Source organism: Urocitellus parryii, chromosome 4 (assembly GCF_045843805.1).
Source record: "Urocitellus parryii isolate mUroPar1 chromosome 4, mUroPar1.hap1, whole genome shotgun sequence".
NCBI lineage: Eukaryota > Metazoa > Chordata > Mammalia > Rodentia > Sciuridae > Urocitellus > Urocitellus parryii.
Genome location: NC_135534.1, coordinates 133,512,786 through 133,521,669, shown reverse-complemented (window position 1 = coordinate 133,521,669; position 8,884 = coordinate 133,512,786).

The window sequence follows — 8,884 nt, the reverse complement described above, 5'->3', positions numbered from 1 at the left end:
AGCTGATGCCAAGTACTGAGCAGCTGTCCTACTCCATGGCCATCCATTACAATATTCCAACCCATCTTAGGTCCAGAGCAATGGAATCAGCCAACCATAGACTAAGATCTTGGAAATTGTGAGACAAAATGACTTTGTTCTTTTCTTCTTCTAAGTTGTCTTGCTGGGTAATTTGGTCACAGCAATGAAAAGCTGACAAACTCTGGCAGAGAACATGAACCAGGAGCTAGGAAACATGAAGTCCAGGTTCTACCAATCAAGCAGCTCTCTAGTATTTTATTGACATAAATAATTTCAAAGACCTTTTCAGTTAAAATATTTAGATATTATGAACCTTAATTATGATACTCATAATTATTTCTTTATTTCATTTTTCTAATGCTTTTAGTAATCTCTGATTCCTGGTGATACAGCTATCACTTACGATCAAACCTAATTTGTGCAAGTTACTTAATCTCCCTAAATGTCATTCTAATTTGCATAAAGTCAAGATAAATTTGTCTCCTGTTTACCTCATGGGGTTAATGTCAAGCTCAAGCAAGATTAAGTACATAGAATTTATTAAGAGCTATTTGATGGTTCGTTCCCGGGTTTCGGCACCAAAAAAATAAAATAGGAGCTATTTGATACTTAATGTCCTCCAAGTCAGAAGATTCAACTGTGGGTTAGAGTACTGGATTTGTCTCCTAAACATACCTTGAAGAAAGTAGAAAAGAAAGGCTAAATGGATTGGGTTCAATACAGGATGAGAGGAGGGGCAAAAATGGAGGCGACTGGTATAGAAAACATCTTTAGGAGTTCTTCTCTGTAAAAGTAGAGAAACAGTCCTTGTAGGACTACATTGCAACAAAGTGGAGGGAGAGCCACTAAGATGAATATATTAAAAATATATTTATGACTTATTAGGAGAATTCAGGAGAAAATGGGATTGCAGAATGAAGGGGAAGGTTGTAGACAGCTGTCCTCAAATAGATGAGAAGGGATGGGATCCAGAGCATTTAGTTGGAACAGTAACAGTTTATCTGATGTAACAGCGAATGGAATGGTACAAAGGTACAGATGCAAAGGAGGTGATTGATTTTTGGCAGAGAATATGAAAGCTCTTTTTCATTGGTTATATTTACCCAATAAAATAAAAATCAAGATCATTGCCTAAGACTGAAGAAAGAGATGGAAAGGCTGAAGGTTTGAGGGGAAAAAAGATGCAAACCTGTTTTCTGGGGTAGTGGGAGAGTAGATCTACAGGAAATGACAGCATTAAGAATACACGTGGGGTTTGAAGTCATGGATTTCAAGTGAAATCATTCCAAATGTATGTGTGTTTTTCTTCAACCACACTCAGTTTCCTGATTCAGGTGCAGAATATGTATGAAATTTGATATTTTGGAAGTAAACAGGTGTTTTTTCAAATTAGTGCATGTTACACGAAATAGTGGGTTTCATGGTCTCATATTTGTGCATGCATGTAACACAACTGGATCAATTCCACTCCCCAGTACATCTGCTGAAGCTCCCCTTGTTATTTTTGTTATGATGTATCACTATATCTAAGCTTATTAAAGACTGTCAGCAGATTACTAACCCTGATAAACGTGAATTGGCATCTAATTATTAAAGGTAATAAATTGGAAATTCAAATGGTAACCAGAGACTGAGATGTTTGAAATTGAAGATGATGGCATTAGCATGGTGCAGGGAAAGACCATGAAATTGAGCAGAAGAAATATGGAATTTAGTAGACTAAGGAGCTGAGGGCCCACTAAGTGGACCACACACATCAATTTTTAACTTTCCAAAGAGCTGCATAGTAGAGATAGTGAATAACAGACATGAGACCCTGGGCTAACGTCATTCTCCAGTAAATGAAGGAAATGACCATGGGCATGACAGATAAATGAAAAAGACAGTCTTCTTGCTTGTGCTACAAAGGAATGCATTTTGTGGATGGTGATGGTAAGAGAAGATAGATGGTTGCCCTGAAGTGACCCTGATGTATAGAGGACAAAACTCCAATCTCAGTACCATGCAAGGAATTTCATATGGATATACAGATTTTTATTTCTCTTGAAAAAAACTCAAAAGTTCCATCAAAGTGGACCCCATTTCCACAAGTATCCAATGGCTGGAGCAGGGAATGTCTGCCTCCTTTTTTTTCGGGGGGAGGAAGGGGTCACAGAGTCTCCATTTTCTATACTCTCTAACAACATCCTATCTTTATTCTAAAACAAATATCCCATGTCAGCTTTCACTCACTTTGTAGCAATAGTCTTTTTTCTAAAAAAAAAAAAAAAAAAAAAAAGACTAAGCTATAAATAAATGCTTTACTATTCTCTTATTTCTATCTTCCTGACCCCATTATGCATTTAGTCATGAAACCCCTGCCCTAAATCTGACTGTTAAACTTATCCCAATTAAAATCTGACCAGAAGTTATTCTTCTATGGACCATATATTAAGGTTTCTTTTCTGTGATAATCCTATGGTCATAAGATTTGAATTAAGCTTGATGGCACAATAAGAAATTAAATTCGGATAACCAGGCAATCTAACAATGGCTGAAGAAGAAAGTATTTGCCTATGATGTCAGAGTTGGGAAGAGGAGATATAGTTCCATGTTCATTTCTTTCCAACCAGACTTAAAGAAAACAAGGCTCTAGAGTGAATCCAGGGTTCTAGCAGGATTCATCCTTCTAACAGGATTTAGAACCCAGGGTTCTAGGACTTTTACCCAGGTGAACCCTCTGCCTTGTACCAGCTGCCAAGAGCAACACTCTTTGGATGCTCCATTGAAGAGAAGTTGCGTCTGTTTCTCCATCATGGATGTGTGATCTCAAGTGTATCCTCAGGATTGCTCAAAACTCAAAATGATAATAGAGCAAAGGGAAAACAACTAGGATCAAGGCATTTTTATCAACCCATCTCTGAAAGATAGCATGTTCCTCATTTCTCTGAAAGTTGCATTCTTGGAACTTTCCTCAATAAAGCAGTTCATTAGAGTATGTCAAAATTGAGAGATTTATTAAAACACACCACGATAGTTAGAGTAGTTGTGGGTATTTCTAGGAGACCTAAACATAATTAGGAAATTCCCTTGTGCTCTCAATTGCCTGAGGTGGAGTTTTGAGTTATAACTAGGATAATCATATGATTTATTATTGAAACTTGAGAACTTGAGAATAAGGGTGATATTATTAATAATGCCTCCAGGACAACAGGTATGGACAGGACCTCCAAGCAAACGAGGTGACAGAATCACCTTCATTACATGCAACTCACAAGACTCCAAAACATGTTGCCCAGGGACCAGAGAGGAGAGACAGGGAAAAGATTGAGCAGGATTTACGCTTCTAGCAGGATTTACCCTTCTAACAGGATTTACGGAGCTAGCCTGCGTCTGCTCTCTCTCTCCTTGCTCCCAACTCAGAGATAGGTTCTGCAAATTATATATTTAACAAATGAACTTTATTTGATCTTGGTGGAAAGCTTAAAGGGATTTCGAGGAGGTATGGGCATGTGACTTTTTTGACAGAATTGTATGCCTGGCCCTAAAAGTGAACACCCCCATTCTTCTGGCCTCCTCCCTATCCTGTCCCATCCTGCCTGCATCACCCTCTAGTGTAACCCTGCTCACAGCCCTGCGTAATTGGCAATATGCTTTGTTGTTGGTTTCCCTGGCTGATGCCCCATTATTGGAAGGTTGCCAGTGTTAGCACAGCGGCTACATGCACCAACGGTCTGATCTGGGATGGGAAATCCTGTTGTCTATTCCTGTGCAGGAGAGAGTGCGCTAAACAGCTCTGAAGAGGAGCTAGGCAAATGTTTGAATAAAAAGCAACTGAAGGGTAACTGCTAATTCAAAAGAAGAGACGGTCCCAGCTGACTTTCTTGGCTCCCTTCCCTCCTTAGATTTTCCTGCACTCTTTTGTCATCTGTGCTTTAATCCTCCAGTACAATTCTGGTCCTATCCATGAGGCAACACTTCTAAGTGCTAACATATTGGCTCAATTATTCTGAAAGAAGAGAAATACAAATGTTGTTCTTCTCGCAGCCACCACAGCTTTGGACAGCTTTCTGGAAAACGCATACGTACAGAATGTTTCTCCCCCTTCCCTCTCTGCTAAAGCTTTTCTTCAGCGCAAGATGCATCAGGAGCCATGACAAAAACGTGAGACACGTCAAGAGAATCTGTTTCTTTCGTTCATACCACTTTTTGAAGTTTTTCTCTCTTGAGATAATTTCCAGCCTTATTCGAACTCCCAGGATACTAATAGAGCATCCCTATGTTCTCAGGTTGAAATTTCAAAAGTAAGTTTTTATTTTCCACCATCCTACTTCCCCCTGCCCCCAATTAATGGGACCAGCAATAAATATGTAAAGGATCTTAATAAAATCTTAGAAACTTTTTGCTCCAAATTTCAAATTTGGGGGTATTCATATTTGTGTGCATATGTTCCTGTTTCTTCCAGGTAAGGAAGGAAGACTCTTCACAAGATTCATAGGGGACAATAAGTGGTCATTTTCTTGCATGAGTGAATTGCTGCTGAAGGTTGCATGAAGACTTGTTTTGAAATATGCCAACTCATTTCCATTGTACTTATTAAAATCTCCCCAGCTTACTCTTGTTTGTCCTCCACCCTCATCCTTCAATGGAAAGCCAAGACACAAAGGACAAGCAAAGCCTTGACTTGCCCTTGATAAACATGGCCCATACAGCATTCCCTACAACTTGGAGCTAGACCATTATTTCAGTGAAGCCTGTTATTGTTCATTAGCACAAAGAGTGTGTAATAAATATAATGAAAGACTGCTGGCTTTACTCTATCTTTGTCATCTAAAGCAGTTCCATGAATAACTACAGGGATTTGTCTCCAAATGACTTATTTGCTTCCTTTCTAATAAATAACATGTAATTAGGGTAATATATTGTTTCCTAGTTACGTTAGCCATGGAGTGAAGGGGAAACAAATGCACAATTTTAGATATGAAAGAATAGTAGATAATTTTTATATTATCCCTTAAAGTATTTAGTCTCATTATGCATAAGTTAAACTGCTGGGAGGTCTAAGTACAAAGCAAGAGCCGAGATTCTACATTTAATGAGTTTCTTTATTACTCAGGGCATGAATTACTACTCTGATACTATAAAACTGCAGCGAGTGCTCTGCATCTCAGATGAGATTCTCTTTGAGGAATGCACTCGTCAGTGAACTGTCAGCGATGGGATGGACTAATCTGATTTAGAAAGGATTAGGTTGGGAACTGTGCCTCTGAATGTCAAGGTATCTACATCTCTCTACAGAGGAGTGGAATGTTTAACTCTTCGTATCCAGGGCCACGAGTGTTAAGAGAGCCTTGTGAGACACAAGGTCACATCCATTACTGAGCATGGAGACAGAAATAAATCACACTGATGGCCTCCTTTGGTCCCCCTGAGAGAAATCCATCTATAGCCCTATGATACTAGGGAGCTAATGCCAAGTCTTCACCCTGGAATTCAACATATTCTTCTGGACAAAAAAAAAAAAAAGAACAAGGAGACCTCTACTAATTGTTACAGAAAAAAATAATGTTGTGCACCTACTCTCATATGTTTTACAACAAGAGTGACTAGAGTTACTAGAGTTTGGATCTGCTGAGTGACTGGACACAGGACAGACCAAAGGACGGCATCAAGGAATCACATCTTTGTGGGCCACTGTGAGATTCAGGGAGTCCATGACACTACAGACCCTCCATAGTCTGTGATCAGGCTTTGGAAAGGTAGATTGCCCATTAATAAAACAGAAGTTGGTTCAGTGTGGTCTCTTGTCTCTCAACTTTGTAAGACAGAAAGCAATGAAGGTTTCCTTTTTGCTTAGCTTTTCTTGATTCTCTCTAGAAACCTGATCCCAGTCAATTGTCACCACTGGGTAGACTCTTTATGCATACATTTTGCATGTATTAAATAGAAATTTATTTGGAAAAAAATTATTGGGATCTCCTTTATGGCTTCTATGTTAACATCTGGACATGGTCCTCAAAGTTGGGGATAGAATCAATAAAAGGGACCCCTAAGAAGTAAGAGTTAATAAGGTCTTTGAGTCCTTTACTTTGTGCTAAACTTTGCTCTTAGTTCTCCAAACATATCAACTCTTTAAATTCACACATGAACAGTGTGGCCACCCCTCCTTACAGATAAGGAAATGAAGGAAGGGGGAAGCAGTGTTCTTTGGCCACTGTCCCCAACTAAGGAAGTTCAAGATTGGGATTTGAACTCAGCATTCCATTCAGAGAGCCACGTTCTAAAGCCACTCTGGTTATCTCCCTAAAGGTTAAATGCCACCTACTTCTCCAGTTTACCTCCACCAGATTACAACCAGAGTGATTTCCACATCAAAAGAAACTGGCCCCCAAAAATTGAACTCACATGTTCCACAGGGAAAACAGCAAAAGATCTAATTGGTTGTTTTAATTCAATATTTAGATTGAATTCCAATCTCACCCCACCTCATATTTGCTAGTGTATAACCACAAGCTAAGATTACAAAAATTTAGTCATTTAGAAGGTAAAATTTTAAGCCCAAAGTGCTTGACATCAAGCACATATATGAAAAAAAAAAAAAAACATATTTCAACAAATAATTATTTCAACTGACCACCAGATAGGGAACTTAAAAAGCTTTCTTTTCAAATCCAAAATGGAGGATTCCTTCCATGTATTGTACAGAATCAATCAAAAATAGGGTTTGATAAGATTTGGAAACAGCAAGCAGTTTTCTAAGCAAGTAAATTGAAAAACATAAAAAGGCATGTTGGAACACAACCTTTAATAATGCATGCAAAAAAAGTCATTTCTATTAATTAGAGTGTACATTATTAATAAAGTATTTAGAACTCTTACCTTAATTTAGGTGTTACCAGGAAATTAAAGGGCTTCTAATTCCACCCTAAAGGTTGATGGCTGAATATTCAAAAGATTGCAGGCAAGAAATGACAAGCTGCAATTGTACAGCCTGATGGGAAGGAAAAAGCTTTGTGACTCAGGAAGATCTGGCCAATGCTAAAAAACACACAGTCCCTTTTTTACTATCATGAAGCATGTGCACCAGCTATTGCGACTTTCCCCTCAGAAATTCTTTCCACACTTCCACTAAGTGATTCTCCCAGTAACTTTGCACACCATTAGCTCTGCGTTCTGGGGAGGTAGTTAGCATTTCCCTTCACCACATTTAGCTGTTAGGCTGGAAAGGAAGCCTACGGAAAGAACTCTCTTTATGCATTAGCAGATTTTAAGGGGTTCCCTGGGACACAAAATTTCTTCCTCCTCAGTGCTTACAAATTCTCTTCTTAACTTCACTGACAACCACTACTCTCTCCTTATCCCAGTCCTTCCACACATCAGTGCCAAATTCATCTTCCCTGGGTGCAAAAATCTGAGAGCTCTCAAGTCCCTTTGGGTCTTGTGTCTGGGTGTTATAGTCTGCACAAGTCCTCTGCTGCACACAAACTGTTCTATTCCACCTCTACCACCCTGTTCACACCATATCCCATGGCCCCATCCAGAATGTTCCACACCTTCCTAAAGTTCATTCATGGGTCAAATCCAACTCAAATCCTCTCTTCTCCTTGAGATAGCATTTTATATTCCTTTTTATATTCTATCATGGTGCTCATGATCTCTATTTTTTCTTTTTTGCAATTAATAATTCATCGTCATTTATTACAATTATTGTTATTGTCATTATTATTTCTATGCCAGGGACAGTTTTCGGTATTTTAAGTACTTGCCTATACTATTCTCACCATCCTCACTCTAGCCCTTTGTGATAGGAATGATTGTTCCTTCTATTCTACACATGAGGAAACTGTGGCCCACAGCTGTTGAATGATTCAGCTAAGATCACATGACTACTGAGTGCAGAATCGTAGTGCAAAAAAACCCCAGCTTATCTGAGCCTTGTGAAGTTCTTCTCTGTTGTTTGCACTCTGTGTTGTTATTTGGAGTGCTGTCCTTTCACCTTTATAGATGTATTCTCTGACAGCCGAAGGAAACATGAACTTCTGAAACCGTGGACCATTTCTGATAATCTTCATCCTTCACAATACCTATGCACTGGGTACTCAGTAAGTGAGACCATTTTTTATTTCTATTATTTTTTATTTTTTCTTTTAATTATCATTAGGAATGGCTGGTTGATTTATTTATTTTAAGCATTGTCTTCTTCCTGAAATCCTCTTTTTTAAAAAGTGCAGTTCCTCCTTTGTTCTGGGAAAGTACAGATGTGTTTTCCCAGTACCTTTAGGTGAATTCAGTGATTAGACTTGATGGCCAGAGAAAGAGGTATGAGAAGCTTTGAAAAGACAAGCAAAGGTGATGTGGTGACCACTGAAGGCAAGCCACCTACATCCCATTATCCACCTGCCACTGGATCTGCCCTGTGACACATTGTTCTTGGGTAATTGTACAACTGCTAATAGAAAACATTAATTAATGGGTATTAACAATAACATGTGATAAATACTTGTTGGCATGAATCTATGTGGCTTTCCTCCTGATGGTCTGCATTAATGCCTATGGAAAGTCTTTGAAGACCAGGGGGACCAAAGGGTAGAGGGCATATGGAGATAATAATGTTCATTATCTTATTAAAGCCCAGTTCTTCCCAGGGAGGTTAGGAGACAGCTGGCAAATTTTATCCCTCATTTGCAGATGGAGACTTGTTGGCTTACAGTAATTCCATAATATGCCTTAAGTCCAGAAGGGAGCGAGTGGAGAGCTAAAAATGAACAGCAGATTCTCCAGTGCTAATGGGCACCTATCGAATACTGAAGAACATAGAAGGTTGATGCAAGGACCAAGGAGCCTCCCCAGGGCAGACAAGTTGGCACTTCTCTGTCTCTCCTAA